Source organism: Pseudophryne corroboree, chromosome 6 (genome assembly GCF_028390025.1).
Source record: "Pseudophryne corroboree isolate aPseCor3 chromosome 6, aPseCor3.hap2, whole genome shotgun sequence".
NCBI lineage: Eukaryota > Metazoa > Chordata > Amphibia > Anura > Myobatrachidae > Pseudophryne > Pseudophryne corroboree.
In genome coordinates this window covers 587,087,779-587,112,839 of record NC_086449.1, presented here as the reverse complement: position 1 = coordinate 587,112,839, position 25,061 = coordinate 587,087,779, and the positions used below count along the sequence as shown (strand labels likewise).

The following is a 25,061-nucleotide window of genomic DNA, read 5'->3' as shown; positions in this document are numbered from 1 at the left end:
CAGATGTCCAAGGTCTTTCATGGCTTCCACCATGAAACTTGCAGAATCCTGTATGTGACCTAAAAATTCAATGTAACTTCTATCCATAGAATCTAACTTTTCTAGTAAAGTGCCTGACCACTTTACTATGGCTTTAGAAATCCATGCACAAGCAATAGTGGGTCTTAAAGCTACGCCATCTACTGTGTATAAAGATTTGAGTGTAGTCTCAATCTTGCGGTTGGCCGGCTCTTTTAAAACGGTGGACCCAGGGACAGGCAAAACCACTTTCTTAGACAACCTAGAAACAGAAGCGTCTCCTGTCGGCGGGTTTTCCCACTTTTTCCTATCCTCCTCAGAGAAAGGAAAAGCAATGAGAACCCTTTTAGGGATCTGGAGTTTTTTTCTCTGGGTTTTCCCAGGATTTTTCAAACAATGCGTTTAGTTCCTTAGACGCAGGGAATGTAAGGGAGCATTTCATATTGTCCGTAAAGTAAGCCTCCTCTACTTGCTCAGGTACCTTATCAGTAATGGGTAAAATGTCCCTAATAGCCTCAATCATGAGTTGCCCCCCCTCAGTAAGTGATGCCTCAAACTCCAGTGTATCCCCCTCACCATCTCCTGTATCAGAGTCGGTATCCTTGTCGACTTGCATTTATTGGGCAAGAACACGCTTTTTAGGCTATATATTAGGGGTTTAGCTGAGGTAGCGGGAGCAGAATACGAAAAAACCTCTACAGATCTTTTCAAAACCTGTGTTTCAGTCTCATTATGAGCTATCCTAGATGAAATACTGGGATCTCATTCCCTTGGTGGGGGTTCGGATTCAGAAGATTGAGACTGTATATTGCATTCCTGAGTACATGGAATAGAGTCCTCTGGAGAGGACATACACTCTGCAGTCCAAGATAGAGTCCCTAGACATGGTAATGTGAGATATATAACACACACACACACACACACACACACACACACACACACACACACACACACACACACACACACACACACACACACACACACACACACACACACACACACACACACACACACCAGACACAGTTTCACCCAAATTACCTTCAGAGAGAGACAGAGTATAAGGAGCCAGCACACACAGCGCCCCAGTAGGCAGTTATTATGATAACTGAGTAACCTTAACAGATTAAACAGGTACTAACACTCCCCCCCCCCCCCCCCCCCCCTCCTATAACACCCTGGTACCGCAGAGGCTAACTGGAGTGAAGTGGAGGACAGTGCTCTCTTTCAGCATCTCTGTAGTGTGATCAGCAGGGAGAAAATGGCGCTGGTGAGTGCTGGATCCGCTCTGAGGAGAAGCCCTGCCCCCTGTAATGGCGCGTCTTCCCACATTTATTATTTTATACTGGCCTGAGGTGTGTTTGTTGCTAACAGTGGGATTAGCTCGTTAGCTCAGATGACCAGTGTTGGGGTATTGCGCTGGCCCAGGGACCCCCTCACAGCGCCGCACAACTGTACCTCTGAGCCCTCCGGAGTGGAGCATCAGCGATGCGCTCCCACCCTTGTGCCGCCATTCCCATCGGCGCCCCGCTTACCGGGGCGCCGGCGTCATACTTGCCACCGCATCTTCTGGCTCTGTTAGGGGGTGGCAGCGGCAGTGCTGCGGGAGCGAGCAGTCACCTCAGGGGCTTGCGATCAACACCCTCAGGAGCTCAGTGTCCTGTCAGCAGAGATAGGAGCCATTAACTTCAAGGGTTGGATCTTACTTCCCCACCCCCCTAAGTCCCACAAAGTACCTAACAGCTCTTAAAAAATAATAAAACTAGAAAAGCCCTTAGGAGCTCCCCTAGCTGTGACCACCGGGCACCGGGCACATTTTCTAAACGGAGTCTGGTAGGAGGGGCATAGAGGGAGGAGCCAGCCCACACTATTAAACTCTTAAAGTGCCCATGACTCCCAAGATACCCGTCTATACCCATGGTACTAATGTGGACCCCTGCATCCTCTAGGACGTAAGAGAAAAGTAGTAAGACCATTAAAAAAAAAAAAGCTTATGGCTGCTAAAAAAAAAACAGCAGCACTGTTGACCATGGACCGGCTCTTGCCGCACCAAACAAAAAACTGATTTGCCTGAGCCAGGAGGTGGGGATAAAATCCGCTGTCGTGTCATCATATTCCAATGTTATCCTGTGGATAACCTGTGGACCCTGCAGGATAAAAGTACTATTGAACTCTCTGCAGTTAAGAATGGAGCGATTAGGGGGCTCATTTTACCCTGATCTCTCGCTGCCGTTCTTCGCAGCGATCAGGTCAGAAATGCGCCCGCGCATGGCTTACAGCCGACGGCTGCTGTTGCCTAGCAATCGCTGGGCAGGAGGGTGTGGTGTTTGCCCGCCGTTTTGTGGGTGCGGTCTGGCCAACGCAGGTGTGGCCGAACCGTGCGTGGGGGTGAGCTGCAGCGGCTGCGTGACGTCACGCAGCTGCGACCCGGGCAGCGACAAGTAGCTCCCGGCCAGCAAGCAAAAGCTGCACTGGCCGGGAGCTACTCCTGAAGTGCAAAAGCATCGCCACTGTGCGATGCTTTTGCACTTCTGCGACGGGGCAGGGACTGACATGCGGGGCGGGCTAGCCCTGTGCTGGGCGTCCCCCTGCATGTTTGTGTTCCTGATCATAGCTGTGCCAAATTTAGCACATAGTAACAAACTATCTGAGTCACAGTGCAGCTGTAGGATATGACAGGAAACTAAAGTGGCTTTGCTAGGAACAGCATGAAATTAGGTACATTGTAGCAGACAAATTGGCAACATATAAGAGCCAAGAAGCAGCTGCATGACATAATAGGATGCTGAAATAGCCATATCTGAGAGAGTGCATTTAAATGCAAACGCTGCAAACTTTATTAATATTTGTGTGGGACAGAACACACAGTAATATTTCTGTCTAGTGGGGGAATTATATATAATTTTCCCAAGGTGTAAGAAAATATATTACACAGGTGGCGACACAGATACTACAGTTGATTGTATCTAAGATATCACTGTCAAACTATTATTGGCAATGAATATAGTGTATAGCAGGGGTGTAGAACCTCAGGACCGCGGGCCGTATAAGGCCCTCAGAGCCACTTGATCCGGCCCGGCCAGGCTCACCTAACCGAGGGAGATGCCTGGTGCCAGCTGAGATTTTGTTACTAGCTGGTGCCTGGCCTCAACCCCCCAGCAGCATCTGGAGGCTTCCGGCTCTGGCAGTGTGCGTGTGTGTGGCCATGCGGTGCTATGGGAGAGATGTCATGACGTCTCTCCCATAGTTCTGAGGAGCGGGCGGCCAGGCGGAGGGCAAAGGTCCGGAAGCAGGAGCAGGGCTGGTGAGTATTGTGTTTTTTTTCTTTTAATGGATGTGTGTAAGTGGCACTACTAGGAGGCATATCTAATGGGGCATATTTAATGGGGAATAACAACTGACTGGGGGTATATCTAATGGGGCATAACGAGTGACTTGGGGCATATCTACTGGGGCATAACAACTGACGGGGTTATATCTACTGGGGGCATAACTACTGGGGGCAGGCTAGTTTTTAAGTTGATAATTTTTGTATGGCCCCCGAAGGATTTTATAAATATCCAAATGGCCCTTGGTAGAAAAAAGGTTCCCCACCCCTGGTGTATAGGCTGAATGCTTGACTTATTTGTCCATATAGTAGCATTATTAAAGTAAACTTTACCACATAAATAAATGATTAGTAGCCAAATGTGTATGTACTTATTTTAGGGCTACTGATGAACCATAAACAAAGATCTACATATTATATTGATATCTATTTCTGAACATCTGCTGCTCAATTCTACCCCTCATCCTAGTAATCTAGGATTGGTAAAAAATTATATAGAAATATTCATATATGCCTATTGCTGAATATCAACCACAAATATAAATTTATCTCTGTATATCTCTCTGATCATTAGTTTTGGATATTTATATTCCGACTCGAGTCCTATTTTTAAGAGATAAGTAGCTTGTAATAATATTAAAGTCCCCTTATATGTAGCTTATTCTGTTTTAAAATGGGATTGGTATACTCCTATACTATTAGTCAGTAGAACTGAGATTATTGAGGACTGTGGTGTATACGGGAGGCTACATCAATAATTGGGATTGCGATATCCCTAGTCCTTCATTCTATCCATGCTCTCTAGCCTAACTAATAAGGATTATTCCTTTAATGGTTTAGACAGTGAATTTAATTTGGTCTGATATACTGAGGAGCATATCTCTGATTTGGGATTATACAGACAGGGAATACACAGCAACAATCACAATGGTCATTCCTAAACATATGTAATGTGGGTTGCTACTCAGTGAAATTGGGGTTATCCAGAGCCGGCCATAGGCAAACTAGGCAATTGCCTAGGGCAGTGTTTTTCAACCGCTGTGCCGCGGCACACTAGTGTGCCGTGAGCGGTTGCCAAGTGTGCCGCTGCCCACCAGACATGCCCGCTGCCACCACCCACCAGAGATGCCGTCGCCTGTCAGAGGTACCTGCCGGCTACCGCCGCTGTCACTAGCTGTCTCGGGCAGCACTGTCCTCTTCCGCAAGCCGGCCCATGACCTATGGTGACGTGCGTGACTCATAGGCAGGGCCGTTTCTAGACAATTTGGCTCCCAGTGCGAGATTTCAAAATGCGCCCCCCCCCTTATTGCTCTAAAAAAAAAAAAAGTGTGACCCCCCCCCATATAGCCATAAAAAGAAAAAGCATGCGCGCGCCGTAGGCGCGCGCGCTCCCGACAAGGGTGTGTGGTCTGATTAAAATGGGCGTGGTCTCATTAAAGTGGGCATGGCCTCATCTGATATCATCACACCCACCACAGGGGGGAAAAAATAAAAAAGTCCCCTTTTTACACATTACAGCAGGCAAGTGTCCCCATATTACACAGCGCGGCAGGCAGGTGTCCCCATTTTACACAGCGCGGCAGGCAGGTGTCCCCATTTTACACAGTACGCAGGCAGGTGCCCCCATTTTACAAAGTGCAGCAGGCAGGTATCCCCATTTTACACAGTGCGGTAGGCAGGTATCCCCATTTTACACAGCACGGCAGGCATCCCCATTTTACACAGCACGGCAGGCAGATATCCCCATTTTACACAGCACGGCAGGCAGATATCCCCATTTTACACAGTACTCAGGCAGGTATCCCCATATTACACAGCGCAGCAGGCAGGTGCCCCCATTTTACACAGCACGGCAGGCAGATATCCCCATTTTACACAGTACGCAGGCAGATGCCCCCATATTACACAGTACGCAGGCAGGTGCCCCCATATTACACAGTACGCAGGCAGGTATCCCTAGTTTACACAGTGCGGCAGGCGGGTATCCCCATTTTACACAGCGCGGCAGGCAGATATCCCCATTTTACACAGTACGCAGGCAGGTATTCCTATTTTACACAGTGCGGCAGGCAGGTATCCCCATTTTACACAGCGCGGCAGGCAGATGCCCCCATATTACACAGTATGCAGGCAGATGCCCCCATATTACACAGTACGCAGGCAGATGCCCCCATATTACACAGTACGCAGGCAAGTGCCCCCATATTACACAGTATGCAGGCAGGTGCCCCCATTTTACACAGTGCGGCAGGCAGGTATCCCCATAGGTGTCCCCATTTTACACAGTGCAGCAGCGGCAGGCAGGTTTCAAGTTGAGGGGAAGGAAGGGGGAGAGAGAGAATACTTACGTCTTCCCGCTGCCTCACGTCCCTCGCGCCGGCCGCCTCCTCCTTCATGCTTATCTCCTTCTCGCCTCTCCCGAGCGCTCCTGCTCGGGGGGCGGGGCTTCGCGGAATGATGCGTTTGCGTCGTGACGTCACGACGCAACGCGTCATTCCGCGAAACTCCGCCCCCCGAGCAGGAGCGCTCGGGAGAGGCGAGAGGGAGTAACAAAGTGCCGCAGCGGGCGCCCCGTGCGGTTGCACGGCTCGCCCGCCGCTAGAAACAGCACTGCTCATAGGTCTCACATGCCACGTAGCCTTGCCGCCCGCCCACTGCTGCTCGGTGCTGCAGGACTCCGGAGTCTCCATTCCTTCTCAGCGCTCCTCAGTCCTCACTGCTCGCGCCACAGGCTGAGCGGGAGAGCTTTTATACAGCCACAGGTTAAATTCAAATAATCATGTTTTTATTTATGTATGGAATTACTGGGGGTGGCAGGCTATGTGGGGAATTACTGGGGGGGCAGGCTGTGTGTGGTATTACTGGGGGGGCAGGCGATGTGGGGAATTACTTGGGGGGGCAGGCTGTGTGTGGCATTACTGGGGGGGGCAGGCTATGTGGGGAATTACTGGGGGGGGGCAGGCTGTGTGTGGCATTACTGGGAGGACAGGCTTTGTATGGAATTACTGGGGGGGGGGGGGGGAAGGCTGTGTGTGGCATTACTGGGGGGGGGGGGCAGGCTGTGTGTGGCATTACTGGGGGGGCAGGCTATGTGGGGAATTACTGGGGGGGCCTGCAGTGTGTGGCATTACTGGGGGGGCAGGCTATGTGGGGAATTACTTGGGGGGGGGACAGGCTTTGTATGGAACTACTGGGGGGGGGGGGGGGCAGGCTGTGTGTGGCATTACTGGGGCGGCAGGCTATGTGGGGAATTACTGGGGGGGGGGGGGCAGGCTGTGTGTGGCATTACTGGGGGGAGCAGGCTATGTGTGGAAAAAAACTGATGGTGTGCCTTGGCAATTTTAAAATCTTGATCAGTGTGCCACGAGTTTAAAAAGGTTGAAAATCACTGGCCTAGGGCATTTGATATGCCTAGGGGCATCAGCAGCTTCTGCTGATTAAAATGATATGCGGCATGCCTATATTCTGTGTGCAGCATTTCATATGCAGATACAGCCACAGTCTCACACAGTATATAGGCATGCTGCATATCATTTTAATCAGCAGAAGCTGTTAGTGCATCCTAGCCACATAACAATGCAAATAAGATGCATTTTCATTAAAAAAAAGGTGCCCAAAGTTAGCATTGAGGCAAGATTTATGAGGACACATCTGTATCCAAGCAGAGGCAGAGGTCACAGTGTTAGTAGCAGTGTGAGTGCTGTGTGTATGCGAGTGGGTTGGTTGTGCAGTAGTGTTCAGAATATGTGTAAGGAGCATTATGTGTGTCATGTAAAAATGCATTAATAATGTGCAACATATGTGTAAGGAGCACTATGTGTGTCAATATGTGTATAAGGGCATTAATAATGTGCGGCATATTTGTAACAGGGTACTACTGTATGTGTGTCATTATGTGTAAAGGGGCACTAATAATGTGCAGCAAATGTGTAGGTGGCACTATGTGTGTCATTATGTGTATAAGGGCATTAATGATGTGCAGCATATGTGTAAGGGACATTATGTGTAAAAGGGCATTAATAAAGATAGTCATAATGTGTAAGGCGCATTAATAAGGTGTCTCATATGTGTAAGGGGCATTACTATGTGGAATTATGTGTATAAATGCATTACTAATGTGTGGCATTATGTGTATAAGGTTCTCTACTATGTGGCGTTGCGTATAGAAAATAAGAATTTACTTACCGATAATTCTATTTCTCGGAGTCCGTAGTGGATGCTGGGGTTCCTGAAAGGACCATGGGGAATAGCGGCTCCGCAGGAGACAGGGCACAAAAAGTAAAGCTTTCCGATCAGGTGGTGTGCACTGGCTCCTCCCCCTATGACCCTCCTCCAAGCCTCAGTTAGGTACTGTGCCCGGACGAGCGTACACAATAAGGGAGGAATTTTGAATCCCGGGTAAGACTCATACCAGCCACACCAATCACACCGTACAACTTGTGATCTAAACCCAGTTAACAGTATGATAACAGAGGAGCCTCTGAAAGATGGCTCCCTACAACAATAACCCGAATTAGTTAACAATAACTATGTACAATTATTGCAGATAATCCGCACTTGGGATGGGCGCCCAGCATCCACTACGGACTCCGAGAAATAGAATTATCGGTAAGTAAATTCTTATTTTCTCTATCGTCCTAGTGGATGCTGGGGTTCCTGAAAGGACCATGGGGATTATACCAAAGCTCCCAAACGGGCGGGAGAGTGCGGATGACTCTGCAGCACCGAATGAGAGAACTCCAGGTCCTCCTTAGCCAGAGTATCAAATTTGTAAAATTTTACAAACGTGTTCTCCCCTGACCACGTAGCTGCTCGGCAAAGTTGTAATGCCGAGACCCCTCGGGCAGCCGCCCAAGATGAGCCCACCTTCCTTGTGGAGTGGGCCTTTACAGATTTAGGCTGTGGCAGGCCTGCCACAGAGTGTGCAAGTTGGATTGTGCTACAGATCCAACGAGCAATCGTCTGCTTAGACGCAGGAGCACCCATCTTGTTGGGTGCATACAATATAAACAACGAGTCAGATTTTCTGACTCCAGCTGTCCTTGCAATATATATTTTCAATGCTCTGACAACGTCCAGTAACTTGGAGTCCTCCAAGTCACTTGTAGCCGCAGGCACTACAATAGGCTGGTTCAGATGAAATGCTGACACCACCTTAGGGAGAAAATGCGGACGAGTCCGCAGTTCCGCCCTGTCCGAATGGAAAATCAGATATGGGCTTTTGTAAGATAAAGCTGCCAGTTCTGACACTCTCCTGGCCGAAGCCAGGGCTAGTAGCATGGTCACTTTCCATGTGAGATATTTCAAATCCACATTTTTTAGTGGTTCAAACCAATGAGATTTTAGAAAGTCCAAAACCACATTGAGATCCCACGGTGCCACTGGAGGCACCACAGGAGGCTGTATATGCAGCACTCCCTTAACAAAAGTCTGGACTTCAGGGACTGAAGCCAATTCTTTCTGGAAGAAAATCGACAGGGCCGAAATTTGAACCTTAATAGATCCCAATTTGAGACCCATAGACAATCCTGATTGCAGGAAATGTAGGAATCGACCCAGTTGAAATTCCTCCGTCGGAGCACTCCGATCCTCGCACCACGCAACATATTTTCGCCAAATGCGGTGATAATGTTGCACGGTTACTTCCTTCCTTGCTTTAATCAAAGTAGGAATGACTTCTTCCGGCATGCCTTTTTCCTTTAGGATCCGGCGTTCAACCGCCATGCCGTCAAACGCAGCCGCGGTAAGTCTTGAAACAGACAGGGACCCTGCTGAAGCAAGTCCCTCCTTAGAGGTAGAGGCCACGGATCTTCCGTGATCATCTCTTGAAGTTCCGGGTACCAAGTCCTTCTTGGCCAATCCGGAACCACTAGTATCGTTCTTACGCCTCTTTGCCGTATAATTCTCAATACTTTTGGTATGAGAGGCAGAGGAGGAAACACATACACCGACTGGTACACCCAAGGCGTTACCAGCGCGTCCACAGCTATTGCCTGCGGATCTCTTGACCTGGCGCAATACCTGTCCAGTTTTTTGTTGAGGCGAGACGCCATCATGTCCACCATTGGTCTTTCCCAACGGGTTACCAGCATGTGGAACACTTCTGGATGAAGTCCCCACTCTCCCGGGTGAAGGTCGTGTCTGCTGAGGAAGTCTGCTTCCCAGTTGTCCACTCCCGGGATGAACACTGCTGACAGTGCTATCACATGATTCTCTGCCCAGCGAAGAATCCTTGCAGCTTCTGCCATTGCACTCCTGCTTCTTGTGCCGCCCTGTCTGTTCACATGGGCGACTGCCGTGATGTTGTCCGACTGGATCAACACCGGTTTTCCCTGAAGCAGAGGTTCTGCCTGGCTTAGAGCATTGTAGATTGCTCTTAGTTCCAGAATGTTTATGTGAAGAGACGTTTCCAGGCTCGTCCACACTCCCTGGAAGTTTCTTCCTTGTGTGACTGCTCCCCAGCCCCTCAGGCTGGCGTCCGTGGTCACCAGGATCCAATCCTGTATGCCGAATCTGCGGCCCTCCAATAGATGAGCACTCTGCAACCACCACAGAAGAGATACCCTTGTCCTTGGAGACAGGGTTATCCGCTGGTGCATCTGAAGATGCGACCCTGACCATTTGTCCAACAGATCCCTCTGGAAAATTCTTGCGTGGAATCTGCCAAATGGAATTGCTTCGTAAGAAGCCACCATTTTTCCCAGGACTCTTGTGCATTGATGTACAGACACCTTTCCTGGTTTTAGGAGGTTCCTGACAAGCTCGGATAACTCCTTGGCTTTTTCCTCCGGGAGAAAAACCTTTTTCTGAACCGTGTCTAGAATCATCCCTAGGAACAGCAGACGAGTTGTCGGCATTAACTGGGATTTTGGAATATTCAGAATCCACCCGTGCTTTTTTAGCACTTCTTGAGACAGTGCTAATCCCATCTCTAGCTGTTCTCTGGACCTTGCCCTTATCAGGAGATCGTCCAAGTATGGGATAATTAATACGCCTTTTCTTCGAAGAAGAATCATCATCTCGGCCATTACCTTTGTAAAGACCCGAGGTGCCGTGGACAATCCGAACGGCAGCGTCTGAAACTGATAGTGACAGTTTTGTACGACGAACCTGAGGTACCCCTGGTGTGAGGGGTAAATTGGAACGTGGAGGTACGCATCCTTGATGTCCAAGGATACCATAAAGTCCCCTTCTTCCAGGTTCGCTATCACTGCTCTGAGTGACTCCATCTTGAACTTGAACTTTTTTATGTACAGGTTCAAGGACTTCAGATTTAGAATAGGTCTTACCGAGCCATCCGGCTTCGGTACCACAAATAGAGTGGAATAATACCCCTTTCCTTGTTGTAGAAGAGGTACCTTGACTATCACCTGCTGAGAGTACAGCTTGTGAATGGCTTCCAAGACCGTCTCCCTTTCGGAGGGGGACGTTGGTAAAGCAGACTTCAGGAAACGGCGAGGTGGATCTGTCTCTAGTTCCAACCTGTATCCCTGAGATATTATCTGCAGGATCCAGGGATCTACCTGCGAGTGAGCCCACTGCGCGCTGAAATTCTTGAGACGACCGCCCACCGCCCCCGCTTGAGAAGCCCCAGCGTCATGCTGAGGCTTTTGTAGAAGCGGTGGAAGGCTTCTGTTCCTGGGAAGGAGCTGCCTGTTGCTGTCTCTTCCCCCTTCCTCTGCCTCGTGGCAGATATGAATATCCCTTTGCTCTCTTGTTTTTAAAGGAACGAAATGGCTGCGGTTGAAAAGTCGGTGTCTTTTTCTGTTGGGGAGTAACTTGAGGTAAAAAGGTGGATTTCCCGGCTGTAGCCGTAGCCACCAAATCTGATAGACCGACTCCAAATAACTCCTCCCCTTTATACGGCAAAACTTCCATATGCCGTTTTGAGTCCGCATCGCCTGACCACTGTCGCGTCCATAAACTTCTTCTGGCCGAAATGGACATAGCATTTACCCGTGATGCCAGTGTGCAGATATCCCTCTGTGCATCACGCATATAAAGAAATGCATCCTTTATTTGCTCTAAAGACAGTAAAACATTGTCCCTATCCAGGGTATCAATATTTTCAATCAGGGACTCTGACCAAGCTACTCCAGCACTGCACATCCAGGCTGTCGCTATAGCTGGTCGTAGTATAACACCTGTATGTGTGTATATACTTTTTTGGATATTTTCCATCCTCCTATCTGCTGGATCTTTAAGTGCGGCCGTCTCAGGAGAGGGTAACGCCACTTGTTTAGATAAGCGTGTGAGCGCCTTGTCCACCCTAGGAGGTGTTTCCCAGCGCGCCCTAACCTCTGGCGGGAAAGGGTATAAAGCCAATAACTTCTTTGAAATTAGCATCTTTTTATCGGGGGCAACCCACGCTTCATCACACACATCATTTAGTTCTTCTGATTCAGGAAAAACTATAGGTAGTTTTTTCACACCCCACATAATACCCTGTTTAGTGTTACCTGTAGTATCAGCTAAATGTAACGCCTCCTTCATTGCCAAAATCATATAACGTGTGGCCCTACTGGAAAATACGGTTGATTCGTCACCGTCGCCACTGGAATCAGTGCCTGTGTCTGTGTCGACGGACTGAGGCAAAGGGCGTTTTACAGCCCCTGACCGTGTTTGAGGCGTCTGGACAGGCACTAATTGATTGTCCGACCGTCTCATGTCGTCAAACGACTGCTTTAGCGTGTTGACACTATCCCGTAATTCCATAAATAAAGGCATCCATTCTGGTGTCGACCCCCTAGGAGGTGACATCCCCATATTTGGCAATTGCTCCGCCTCCACACCAATATCGTCCTCATACATGTCGACACACACGTACCGACACACAGGGAATGCTCTTAACGAAGACAGGACCCCACTAGCCCTTTGGGGAGACAGAGGGAGAGTCTGCCAGCACACACCAAAGCGCTATATATGACAGGGATAGCCTTATAATAAGTGCTCCCTGTATAGCTGCTTTTATAATATAATTTTTGCCACTATTTTGCCCCCCCTCTCTTGTTTTACCCTGTTTCTGTAGTGCAGTGCAGGGGAGAGACCTGGGAGCCGTCCTGACCAGCGGAGCTGTGTAAGGAAAATGGCGCTGTGTGCTGAGGAGATAGGCCCCGCCCCTTTTCCGGCGGGCTCGTCTCCCGCTCTTTAGTGGATTCTGGCAGGGGTTAAATATCTCCATATAGCCCCCGGAGGCTATATGTGAGGTATTTTTTAGCCAAATAGGTTTTCATTTGCCTCCCAGGGCGCTCCCCTCCCAGCGCCCTGCACCCTCAGTGACTGCCGTGTGAAGTGTGCTGAGAGGAAAATGGCGCACAGCTGCAGTGCTGTGCGCTACCTTTAGAAGACTGAGGAGTCTTCTGCCGCCGATTCTGGACCTCTTCTTGTTTCAGCATCTGCAAGGGGGCCGGCGGCGAGGCTCCGGTGACCATCCAGGCTGTACCTGTGATCGTCCCTCTGGAGCTGATGTCCAGTAGCCAAGAAGCCAATCCATCCTGCACGCAGGTGAGTTCACTTCTTCTCCCCTAAGTCCCTCGTTGCAGTGATCCTGTTGCCAGCAGGACTCACTGTAAAATAAAAAACCTAAGCTAAACTTTTCTAAGCAGCTCTTTAGGAGAGCCACCGAGATTGCACCCTTCTCGGCCGGGCACAAAAATCTAACTGAGGCTTGGAGGAGGGTCATAGGGGGAGGAGCCAGTGCACACCACCTGATCGGAAAGCTTTACTTTTTGTGCCCTGTCTCCTGCGGAGCCGCTATTCCCCATGGTCCTTTCAGGAACCCCAGCATCCACTAGGACGATAGAGAAAGGGCACTACTGTGTCGTCTAATGTGAATAAAGAGCAATAGGGTGTGGTGTAATGTGAATAAGGAGCAATTCAGTGTGATGTAATGTGAATAAGGGGCTCTACTGTGAGGAGTAACGTTTATAAGGTAAAGTGATACTACTGTGGGATGTAATATGAATTATCAACACTATCGCATGATCAAATGTGAATAAAGTTGCAGTAACGTGTGGTGTAATTGGGGTTACTATTTTGTGGCCATGCCCCTTGCCAACAAAAACACACCCATTTTTGGGCTGTGCGTCAAATGTGCGAGCTGTTCCTATTTAAAGTATAGGGGGTACAAACACCAAAATAAGGACTGCTATGGATGAGGGGTGATAGTGCTGGGAAAGAGTTGTAAGGTCAGAGGCGGAACCAGTGGTGGTGCTAGGGGGCACCAGCCTAAATCTTGCCTAGGGCATCATATTGGTTAGGGCTGGCTCTGGGGTCATCATACCCCCTTTAGAAGTAACCTATTCCCTACTAGAACTTTAGGACCACTAAAGATTTAAGACATAGGTGGGTTGCCTTATATTGATAAGTGGGATTGCCATAGCCCTCATAAGCAACCTTATCTGTATGCACGGTCGAATTATCTTCTACCATCCCAATACTAAAACAAACAGATAATGTGGGACATTTGAGATATTTGGAGATCTACTCCTTAATTAAAGCCAACTTGGGATCATACATACAGAGGATATACAGTAATAATAATCAAAGACATATTTGACTTTCAGAATTCTCACTGGGAGACTAATGCATTTGCATCTATCTACACTCGTAATCCTCATAGTAGGGAAGGTTCCCCTGTGGTAAAAAAAGTCTGTCAAGTAAACTGGTGTAGCGATAGGCTCGACCTCTAAAGATTGATAATCAGGATAGAGGGACAATTTGAGTATAAACTAAGACAGCTTTCAGATATTAATATACGAGTGAATCAATATCAAAAACACTCGGATATTTATAGAAATTCTAAGAGTGCTATATATCAATAAACACACATGGACACGTTTTCTATTTTTTATTCACATTCCTTTCCAATTCTTTGTATTCACATATTTGTTAGTCTTTGTGATTTTAACCTCTGTTTCACTGTAGTCTGGGATATTAATTTTAGTCATATCCTATTTTAGCATATATCTAATAAAGGTTATATTTTATGTTAAACCAAATCTTCCTCCAGTGCGTCAGCAATACAGACTCCTCCTCTTTTTCCCCTCCCAATTTTAGTCTATGCACACTGTAGTTGACAGCACCCCCTACACATACTGAGTATCGTCCAATATATAAGATAGGGGTTTATACCTGTGGGCATGTGGCAATAGTCCACATACACACATAATAATATAAGAATATATGTTGAGTGTGCGGATATCCAGCTTTTGCGCACCAAACAAAAAACTGATTTGCCTGAGCCAGGAGGTGTGGATATATGGACGGGCCTGTTGCATGCTGGGAGGCCGAAAGCTTTGACCATTTGGTGCAAATCCGCTGTCGCGTCATCATATTCCAATGTTATCCTGTGGATAACCTGTGGACCCTGCAGGATAAAAGGTACTATTGAACTCTGCAGTTAAGAATGGAGCGATTAGGGGGCTCATTTTACCCTGATCTCTCGCTGACGTTCTTCGCAGTGATCAGGTCAGAACTGCGCCGGCGCATGGCCTACAGCCGACAGCTGTTGTTGCCTAGCAATCGCTGGGCGGGAGGGGGCGGCGTTTGGCTGCCGTTTTGTGGGTGCGGTCTGGCCAACACAGGTGTGGCCGAACCGTGCGTGGGGGCGAGCCGCAGCGGCGCTGCGAACCGGGCAGCGACAAGTAGCTCCCGGCCAGCAAGCAAAAGCTGCACTGGCCGGGAGCTACTCCTGAAGTGCAAAAGCATCGCCACTGTGCGATGCTTTTGCACTTCTGCGACGGGGCAGGGACTGACATGTGAGGCGGGCTAGCCCTGTGCTGGGCATCCCCCTGCATGTTTGTGTTCCTGATCATAGCTGTGCTAAATTTAGCACAGTTTTGATCAAGTTGGAATCACCCCCTTTGACCAGTTAAAGTACATTTTAAAACTAACAAGGTGGTGCGCATGCATACAACCCATTCTGCGTATGTGCAGACCGGGATCTTTGTCATCACACTCAGTGTCCCCTAAGCCTAGTTGAGAGTGGGAGTGTCGATGCCAGGGTCTGTATCTTCTGATATAGACTTCCTGGCCTTAACTACGGAGCTGCAAGGGCCAATCTGAGTAACCTCAGGTGGCTGAAGATCTGATGCTGATGGTCTCGCAGATGATCCAATGCTGTGTCCCCTTCGTCTTTAACAATTTCAACCTGCTGGCTAAAACAGAAGCATGGCTCACATAACGGACACGGTCTCCTCTTCACACACACACACCTCCAGGCCTGGTAACTGTAAAGGAGGTGGGGTTGGAATATTACTATCCCAATCTTTCACATACACAATTCTACCACAGGTTCCATCATTTTAAGTACATTTTATCAGGATTTACAGTTTTTTTTCCTGCATGTTGCAGCTATATATTGCTCACCTAGGCAAACCAACCAATTTCTTGAAGATTTTTTTACCTGGCTCATAACTTTCTATTCTTTTACTCCACCATCATCATGGGTGATTTCAGTATCGCAATAAAAGCTTCTATTAATGCTTCCAAACTACTCTCTCTAACCTTTACTCATCGGTGGTGGGTCGTTATTGCTTATCTTTATTAACTGAATATGCAGTCCAAGTTAGGCTATATCTTTCATGACTGCATGTTCATGGTTGGGGAGGGGTGAGGTTACTGAACAATATTATTCACTACATCATTCAGTGTGTATGCACTTTCATTCTGTAGCTGGGCAAATTTCAAATGAAATCTTTTATCTTCATTGGTTCAAAATCGTCTAGTGTGTCCTTTCCCTCTCAGAGCACAACCTTTTCACCTGCATGCTCTCCTCCATTACTTCAAACCCAGTCACTGAAGTCCTTAATTCACCTTAAACCTGCAGAAATGTTAATGATATTTATTTTCAAGAACTTTCTAACTCTCTGCAACTGCAGCTCACCAATTTTCTGCATTCACTTAAAAGGCTGCTGTATCACACCTGAACCAGGTTCTAGAAGTAGACCTTGATGAAGTGACTCCAACTATCCATCACATTCCATGTAGGCCTAGATGTCAACCATGGCACTCTAAATTAACAAGACTCCTACAACTGTCATGTAAAGATGCTCCAAACAACTTCCTCATGTGTCTGACGTTCATGAGATTTATGCCACTACCACTCCTATCGTAATGCCCCGGACACCGCCAAACAAATATATTTCCAAACTCTCATCTCTGCTAAAGCCCTAACCCCAAGTGATATTTTATTAATACATTTAAAACATTTCTCAACCCTCCCTCACCCAACCCACCAGCCACTATAAATGTGCAAGAGTTTGCTTCCTACTTCAGTTACAAGATTGATAAGATCCAAGATGAAGTGGTGTGCTCTTTCTCAGCCAGTGACATGCTCAATTCCCTACCTCAGGCATTCCCAACCACGGTCCTCAAGGCACACCAACAGTGCAGGTTTTAGTGATATCCAGGCTGCAGCACTGATGGTTAAATCAAAATAAAATGAGCTACTAATTAAGTCACCTGTGCTGAAGCCTGGATATCACTAAAACCTGCACTGTTGGTGTGCCTTGAGGACCGTGGTTGGGAATGCCTGCCCTACCTGAACCCTCTGGCACCTTCTCTTCATTTGATCCCACAACTGAAGATGAAGTATCAACACTCTTCTAATCCTCCTACTCTACTAACTCTCCTCTTGATACTAACCTTAACTAAAATCTGTAATCTCTCTCTCTCCTGGTATCTTTCATTTACTGTTCAAGCATGCAGTGATTGCTCCCATTCTGAAAAAAAAAATAAAAATAAAATTCTGACCCAAACACTTTCTCAAACTAGTTTTATCTCTCCGCTCCCATGCCCCTCCAAGCTATTTATTGGGACAACTTCAGTTAGGCTTTTGTTGCCAACACTCCAGAGACAGCACTGACTAAAGCAGTGAATGATATGTTCAATGCTAAGTCTAAAGGCCATTACTCACTACTTAGTCTTCTAGATCTCTCTGCTGCTTTTGACACGGTTGATCAATTTATTCTCATACAAACACTACAATCTCTAGGTCTTCAGGGCACAGCCCTTTCTTGATTCTCATCCTACCTATCTATTCGCTCTTTCAGTGTCTGCTTCTCTGAATCTACCTCTTCTTCACTACCTCTATCAGTTGGAGTACCTCCACGTCCAGTCTAAGGCCTTCTGCTTTTCTCAATCTATACCACATCTCTCTGCAAACTAGTCATCTTTTTAGATTTCAACAGTCAATCATACCCCACAAGCTTGCTGCTTTGGTGACATCTTTGACTCTGAACTGTCCTCTGTTCCCAACATTCAATCTGTCTCAAAATCATGTTACATGCATCTAAAAAAAAACATCCAAAATATGACTGTCACACAAGACACTGGAAAAACTATAATCCATGCTCTCCTATATCCCGCATGGATTATTGCAATAGTCTTACTGGTCTTACCAGAGACTCTCACCACTACAATCCATTCTGAATGCAGTTTAGATGCTCATCTTCCTCACTAGACGTTCATAATCTGCGGATCCGTTGTCAGTCCCTACATTGGTTACCTGTATTTAACATAAAATACTTTCTCTGACGTCCTAGTGGATGCTGGGAACTCCGTAAGGACCATGGGGAATAGCGGCTCCGCAGGAGACAGGGCACAAAAAGTAAAAGCTTTAGACTAGCTGGTGTGCACTGGCTCCTCCCCCTATGACCCTCCTCCAAGCCTCAGTTAGATTTTTGTGCCCGAACGAGAAGAGTGCAAGCTAGGTGGCTCTCCTGAGCTGCTTAGAAGTAAAAGTTTAAATAGGTTTTTTATTTTCAGTGAGTCCTGCTGGCAACAGGCTCACTGCATCGTGGGACTAAGGGGAGAAGAAGCGAACTCACCTGACTGCAGAGTGGATTGGGCTTCTTGGCTACTGGACATTAGTTCCAGAGGGACGATCACAGGTTCAGCCTGGATGGGTCCCGAAGCCGCGCCGCCGGCCCCCTTACAGAGCCAGAAGAGCGAAGAGGTCCGGAGAAAGCGGCGGCAGAAGACGTTCCTGTCTTCAAATAAGGTAGCGCACAGCACTGCAGCTGTGCGCCATTGCTCTTAGCACACTTCACACTCCGGTCACTGAGGGTGCAGGGCGCTGGGGGGGGAGCGCCCTGAGACGCAATAAAAATGATATAAAAACCTTATATGGCTAAATAAAATGCATCACATATAGCTCCTGGGCTATATGGATGCATTTATCCCCTGCCAGTTTCCTGAAAAAAGCGGGAGCCGTGAAGGGGGCGGAGCCTTTCTCCTCAGCACACAAGCGCCATTTTCTTTCACAGCTCCGCTGGAAGGACGGCTCCCTGACTCTCCCCTGCAGTCCTGCACTACAGAAACAGGGTAAAACAGAGAGGGGGGCACTATTGGCAGCTAATATATAAATACAGCAGCTATAACAGGGAGTAACACTTATATAAGGTTATCCCTGTATATATATAGCGCTCTGGTGTGTGCTGGCAAACTCTCCCTCTGTCTCCCCAAAGGGCTAGTGGGGTCCTGTCCTCTATCAGAGCATTCCCTGTGTGTGTGCTGGGTGTCTGTACGATTGTGTCGACATGTATGAGGAGGAAAATGATGTGGAAGCAGAGCAATTGCCTGTGTTAGTGATGTCACCCCCTAGGGAGTCGACACCTGACTGGATGGTAGTAATTAAAGAATTACGTGACAATGTCAGCACTTTGCAAAAAACTGTTGACGACATGAGACAGCCGACAAATCAATTAGTGCCTGTTCAGGCGTCTCAGACACCGTCAGGAGCGCTAAAACGCCCGTTACCTCAGATGGTCGACACAGACCCTGACACGGATACTGAATCCAGTGTCGACGGTGACGAGACAAACGTAATGTCCAGTAGGGCCACACGTTACATGATCACGGCAATGAAGGAGGCATTGCACATTTCTGACACTACAAGTACCACAAAAAAGGGTATTATGTGGGGTGTGAAAAAACTACCAGTGGTTTTTCCTGAGTCAGATGAATTAAATGAGGTGTGTGATAAAGCGTGGGTTTCCCCCGATAAAAAACTGCTGATTTCTAATAAATTATTGGCACTATACCCTTTCCCGCCAGAGGTTAGGGCACGTTGGGAAACACCCCCTAGGGTAGATAAGGCGCTCACACGCTTATCAAAACAAGTGGCGTTACCGTCTCCTGATACGGCCGCTCTCAAGGAACCAGCTGATAGAAGGCTGGAAAATATCTTAAAAATAAGAATTTACTTACCGATAATTCTATTTCTCGTAGTCCGTAGTGGATGCTGGGACTCCGTCAGGACCATGGGGAATAGCGGCTCCGCAGGAGACCGGGCACAAAAGTAAAAGCTTTAGGATCAGGTGGTGTGCACTGGCTCCTCCCCCTATGACCCCCCTCCAAGCCTCAGTTAGGATACTGTGCCCGGACGAGCGTACACAATAAGGAAGGATTTTGAATCCCGGGTAAGACTCATACCAGCCACACCAATCACACTGTACAACCTGTGATCTGAACCCAGTTAACAGCATGATAACAGCGGAGCCTCTGAAAAGATGGCTCACAACAATAATAACCCGATTTTTGTAACAATAACTATGTACAAATATTGCAGACAATCCGCACTTGGGATGGGCGCCCAGCATCCACTACGGACTACGAGAAATAGAATTATCGGTAAGTAAATTCTTATTTTCTCTGACGTCCTAGTGGATGCTGGGACTCCGTCAGGACCATGGGGATTATACCAAAGCTCCCAAACGGGCGGGAGAGTGCGGATGACTCTGCAGCACCGAATGAGAGAACTCCAGGTCCTCCTCAGCCAGGGTATCAAATTTGTAGAATTTTGCAAACGTGTTTGCTCCTGACCAAGTAGCAGCTCGGCAAAGTTGTAAAGCCGAGACCCCTCGGGCAGCCGCCCAAGATGAGCCCACCTTCCTTGTGAAATGGGCATTTACATATTTTGGCTGTGGCAGGCCAGCCACAGAATGTGCAAGCTGAATTGTACTACACATCCAACTAGCAATCGTCTGCTTAGAAGCAAGAGCACCCAGTTTGTTGGGTGCATACAGGATAACAGCAAATCAGTTTTCCTGACTCCAGCCGTCCTGGAAACCTATATTTTCAGGGCCCTGACAACATCTAGCAACTTGGAGTCCTCCAAGTCCCTAATAGCCGCAGGTACCACAATAAACTGGTTCAGGTGAAACGCTGACACCACCTTAGGGAGAAACTGGGGACGAGTCCGCAGCTCTGCCCTGTCCGAATGGACAATCAGATATGGGCTTTTGTGAGACAAAGCCACCAATTCGGACACTCGCCTGGCCGAGGCCAGGGCCAACCGCATGGTCACTTTTCATGTGAGATATTTCAAATCCACAGATTTGAGCGGTTTAAAATGTGATTTGAGGAATCCCAGAACTACGTTGAGATCCCACAGTGCCACTGGAGGCACAAAAGAGGGTTGTATATGCAGTACTCCCTTGACAAACTTCTGGACTTCAGGAAGTGAAGCCAATTCTTTTTGGAAGAAAATTGACAGGGCCGAAATTTGAACCTTAATGGACCCCAATTTGAGGCCCATAGACACTCCTGTTTGCAGGAAATGCAGGAATCGACCGAGTTGAAATTTCTTCGTGGGGCCTTCCAGGCCTCACACCACGCAACATATTTTCGCCACATGTGGTGATAATGTTGTGCGGTCACCTCCTTCCTGGCTTTAACCAGGGTAGGAATGACCTCTTCCGGAATGCCTTTTTCCCTTAGGATCCAGCGTTCCACCGCCATGCCGTCAAACGCAGCCGCGGTAAGTCTTGGAACAGACATGGTACTTGCTGAAGCAAATCCCTTCTTAGCGGCAGAGGCCATGAGTCCTCTGTGAGCATTTCTTGAAGTTCCGGGTACCAAGTCCTTCTTGGCCAATCCGGAGCCACGAGTATAGTTCTTACTCCTCTACATCTTATAATTCTCAGTACCTTGGGTATGATAAGCAGAGGAGGGAACACATACACCGACTGGTACACCCAGTGTGTTACCAGAACGTCCACAGCTATTGCCTGAGGGTCTCTTGTGTTCAGGCGGGACGCCATCATGTCCACCTTTGGTCTTTCCCAACGGTTTACAATAATGTGGAAGACTTCCCGATGAAGTCCCCACACTCCCGGGTGGAGGTCGTGCCTGCTGAGGAAATCTGCTTCCCAGTTGTCCACTCCCGGAATGAACACTGCTGACAGTGCTATCCCATGATTTTCCGCCCAGCAAAGAATCTTTGCAGTTTCTGCCATTTCCCTCTTGCTTCTTGTGCCGCCCTGTCTGTTTACGTGGGCGACTGCCGTGGTGTTGTCCCACTGGATCAATACCGGCTGACCTTGAAGCAGAGGTCTTGCTAAGCTTAGAGCATTGTTTTATGTGGAGAGAAGTCTCCAGACTTGATCACACTCCCTGGAAATTTTTTCCCTGTGTGACTGCTCCCCAGTCTCTCTGGCTGGCATCCGTGGTCACCAGGACCCAGTCCTGAATGCCGAATCTGCGGCCCTTTAGTAGATGAGCACTCTGCAGCCACCGCAGAAGAAACACCCTTGTCCTTGGAGACAGGGTTATCCGCTGATGCATCTGAAGATGCGATCCGGACCATTTTTCCAGCAGATCCCACTGAAAAGTCTTGCGTGAAATCTGCCGAATGGAATCGCTTCGTAAGAAGCCACCATTTTTCCCAGGACCCTTGTGCAATGATGCACTGACACTTTTCCTGGTTTTAGGAGGTTCCTGACTAGCTCGGATAACTCCCTTGCTTTCTTCTCCGGGAGAAACACCCTTTTCTGGACTGTGTCCAGAATCATCCCTAGGAACAGCAAATTGTCGTCGGAAACAGCTGCGGTTTTGGAATATTTAGAATCCACCCATGCTGTCGTAGAACTACTTGAGATAGTGCTACTCCGACCTCCAACTGTTCTCTGGACCTTGCCCTTATCAGGATATCGTCCATTTTCTTTGAAGAAGAATCATCATTTCGGCCATTACCTTGGTAAAGACCCGGGGTGCCGTGGACAATCCAACCGGCATCGTCTGAAACTGATAGTGACAGTTCTGTACTACGAACCTGAGGTACCCTTAGTGAGAAGGGCAAATTGGGACATGGAGGAAGCATCCCTGATGTCCCGGGACACCATATAGTCCCCTTCTTCCTGGTTCGCTATCACTGCTCTGAGTGACTCCATCTTGATTTGAACCTTTGTATGTAAGTGTTCAAATATTTCAGATTTAGAATAGGTCTCACCGAGCCGTCTGGCTTCAGTACCACAATATAGTGTGGAATAATACCCCTTTCCTTGTTGTAGGAGGAGTACTTTGATTATCACCTGCTGGGAATACAGCTTGGGAATTGTTTCCAATACTGCCTCCCTGTCGGAGGGAGACGTTGGTAAAGCAGACTTCAGAAACCTGGGAGGGGGAGACGTCTCAAATTTCCAATCTTTACCCCTGGGATTCTACTTGTAGGATCCAGGGGTCCTGTACGGCCCCAGCGTCATGCTGAGGACTTGGCAGAAGCGGTGGAAGGCTTCTGTTCCTGGGAATGGGCTGCCTGCTGCAGTCTTCTTCCCTTACCTCTATCCCTGGGCAGATATGACTGGCCTTTTGCCCGCCTGCCCTTATGGGGACGAAAGGACTGAGTCTGAAAAGACGGTGTCTTTTTCTGCTGAGATGTGACTTAGGGTAAAAAAGGTGTATTTTCCAGCTGTTGCCGTGGCCACCAGGTCCGATGGACCGACCCCAAATAACTCCTCCCCTTTATACGGCAATACTTCCATGTGCCGTTTGGAATATGCATCACCTGACCACTGTCGTGTCCATAAACATCTTCTGGCAGATATGGACATCGCACTTACTCTTGATGCCAGAGTGCAAATATCTCTCTGTGCTCTATAGTCAATAAAATACTGTCCCTGTCAAGGGTATCAATATTTTCAGTCAGGGAATCCGACCAAGCCACCCCAGCGCTGCACATCCAGGCTGAGGCGATAGCTGGTCGCAGTATAACACCAGTATGTGTGTATATACTTTTTAGGATATTTTCCAGCCTCCTATCAGCTGGCTCCTTGAGGGCGGCCGTATCTGGAGACGGTAACGCCACTTGTTTTGATAAGCGTGTGAGCGCCTTATCCACCCTAAGGGGTGTTTCCCAACGCGCCCTAACTTCTGGCGGGAAAGGGTATACCGCCAATAATTTTCTATCGGGGGAAACCCACGCATCATCACACACTTCATTTAATTTATCTGATTCAGGAAAACTACATGTAGTTTTTTCACACCCACATAATACCCTTTTTTGTGGTACTTGTAGTATCAGAAATATGTAACACCTCCTTCATTGCCCTTAACATGTAACGTGTGGCCCTAAAGGAAAATACGTTTGTTTCTTCACCGTCGACACTGGAGTCAGTGTCCGTGTCTATGTCGACCGACTGAGGTAAATGGGCGTTTTAAAGCCCCTGACGGTGTTTGAGACGCCTGGACAGGTATTAATTTGTTTGCCGGCCGTCTCATGTCGTCAACCGACCTTGAAGCGTGTTGACATTATCACGTAATTCCTTAAATAAGCCATCCATTCCGGTGTCGACTCCCTAGAGAGTGACATCACCATTACAGGCAATTGCTCCGCCTCCTCACCAACATCGTCCTCATACATGTCGACACACACGTACCGACACACAGCACACACACAGGGAATGCTCTGATAGAGGACAGGACCCCACTAGCCCTTTGGGGAGACAGAGGGAGAGTTTGCCAGCACACACCAAAACGCTATAATTATACAGGGACTACCTTTATATAAGTGTTTTCCCTTATAGCATCTTAATATATAATCATATCGCCAAATAAGTGCCCCCCCTCTCTGTTTTAACCCTGTTTCTGTAGTGCAGTGCAGGGGAGAGCCTGGGAACCTTCCCACCAGCAGTTCTGTGAGGGAAAATGGCGCTGTGTGCTGAGGAGATAGGCCCCGCCCCCTATTCCGGCGGGCTCTTCTCCCGGTTTTTCTGAGACCTGGCAGGGGTGAAATACATCCATATAGCCTCAGGGACTATATGTGATGTATTCTTTAGCCAGAAAAGGTATTAACATTGCTGCCCAGGGCGCCCCCCCCAGCGCCCTGCACCCTCAGTGACCGTTGGTGTGAAGTGTGCTGAGAGCAATGGCGCACAGCTGCAGTGCTGTGCGCTACCTCATGAAGACTGAAAAGCCTTCAGCCGCCGGTTTCTGGACCTCTTCTTACTTCGGCATCTGCAAGGGGGTCGGCGGCGCGGCTCCGGTGACCCATCCAGGCTGTACCTGTGATCGTCCCTCTGGAGCTAGTGTCCAGTAGCCTAAGAAGCAAATCCATCCTGCACGCAGGTGAGTTCACTTCTTCTCCCCTAGGTCCCTCGTTGCAGTGAGCCTGTTGCCAGCAGGACTCACTGAAAATAAGAAACCTATCAAAACTTTTACTCTAAGCAGCTCTTTATGAGAGCCACCTAGATTGCACCCTGCTCGGACGGGCACAAAAACCTAACTGAGGCTTGGAGGGGGGTCATAGGGGGAGGAGCCAGTGCACACCACCTGATCCTAAAGCTTTTACTTTTGTGCCCCGTCTCCTGCGGAGCCGCTATTCCCCATGGTCCTGACGGAGTCCCAGCATCCACTAGGACGTCAGAGAAAGGTATATACACACATACCGGTGTTATACTGCGACCAGCGATCGCCTCAGCCTGGATGTGCAGCGCTG

The 25,061-nt window shown here is 48.3% G+C and overlaps 1 long non-coding RNA gene across 3 annotated transcripts in view; it reads right to left on the bottom strand.

The window, feature by feature from the left end:
- Nucleotides 1-15,078: 15,078 nt before the first annotated feature.
- Nucleotides 15,079-25,061, bottom strand: part of LOC134933025 (uncharacterized) — a 63,569-nt gene continuing 53,586 nt past the window's right edge. For 2 of the 3 annotated variants that reach the window (XR_010179566.1, XR_010179567.1), the window contains exons 3-4: nt 16,991-17,067; nt 15,079-15,501 (exon numbers count right to left, since the gene is read on the bottom strand). This is a non-coding gene — a long non-coding RNA (uncharacterized LOC134933025). Of the gene's footprint in view, nt 15,574-16,990; nt 17,068-25,061 lie in introns of all 3 variants that reach the window. The other variant, XR_010179568.1, reaches the window with a different exon arrangement.